The sequence below is a fragment of the Scleropages formosus genome, chromosome 2 (assembly GCF_900964775.1).
Source record: "Scleropages formosus chromosome 2, fSclFor1.1, whole genome shotgun sequence".
NCBI lineage: Eukaryota > Metazoa > Chordata > Actinopteri > Osteoglossiformes > Osteoglossidae > Scleropages > Scleropages formosus.
In genome coordinates, this window is record NC_041807.1 from 18,465,313 (window position 1) to 18,466,713 (window position 1,401).

A 1,401-nucleotide genomic window follows, 5' to 3' on the forward strand; every position below is an offset into this window, starting at 1 on the left:
CCACCGAATTTTGCCGCACGTCATAAGTTTAATTTTGCATTTTCCGGCCAAACGAAACGCGGTTGTGTAAACGCTGTAGACTGCTCTATTGTTGAAGTGGCATTTCATATGGATGAACAACCACTGACCGAGCAAAGTTCGGCCACCTTGGACATCCTCGCGCTCCGTCTCCTAGCAACGGCGCGGTACAGCCGGGGACGGGGTCTCCCCGAGGACCCTAACCCATCGCTGCATCGACTGAAGCATGACAGCTGTCTGCCACTGCCCTTGAGGTGATGGGGGAACAACACGAGCGTCACTGAGCCAAACTGGGTCACACTGCAGTGTGTGTGTGTGTGTGTGTGTGTGTGTGTGTGTGTGTGTGGGCCCAGCTGCTAACTGGCCCAATGCCTCTTTGTCCTCATGCTGCACCTAAAATATCTATTTAATATATTACAACACAGCATATTACAAACTGATTCTGCAGAAATGCTTATTATATATAGATTAATTTACATAAGTGTTCCATCCTCAAAAATATCATGGCAATTTTAAACCATAAATAGCCACTTTATTCCCATTAAACACTATGTATTGTATCATGTATGTGTATTTGAAGATACTAGGAGGTGGATGTGGGGGGTAATAAGGCGTGACTGAACTAGAAATGACACCTGTGTGTAGTAATATGGGGAGACTCTTCAATTTACAATAATTTTTAAAAAGTGAAGAGCTCCCATCTTCTTACTTCGGAACCTTGGGAACAAAAGTGAAGAACGTCAAGGCGAATGAATCAATCAAACAATATTTTAATAAGAATAAATTCAATAAATAAATTGATCACCTGCGGGCTATCTCTATTAATGCTTCCTGAATATAATACCAGTACTGTAACTGTGTAAGTATCCAACACTTAAAGGAAGAGCAATTTTTCCTCCCGTTTCTGTGCCTCTCCGCCCTTTTTTCTTGTCTTTTCTCTCCTTCTTCCATCTCTTCTTCTCGGTTCTTCGGACGAGTTTTCCCCTCTTGTCCCCTCGTCCCTCTCGCGCGCAGTCTTTCTCCTCGCGACGCTCCAACACCACAGGACACCGTCCTCGGGACACGCCGCCGTAGCGCCTTTTTTTTCCCCTTCAAGCTCGCTCAACCCTCACTACTTTTCCCTTTAAACGGGGGTCCGCACCTACCGCAATAGGCACGCGTTTAACGGCCGTACTTTGTAACAGCAGCCGGCGCGTTTTCATATTTCAAGTGTTTAATTCTTACAAGACACTTAACAGCAGCGCACGGGCCCGCGGGGCACCGCTGCGGGGGTCGCGTTGACCGTTTGGACACAAGGCTCCCCCCGCGCGCTCGCCCACTTGGTATCTCCCGCCCATCTGTTCGCCGCTCGCGCGACGCTCATTGAAGCAGACTGGAGCGGCG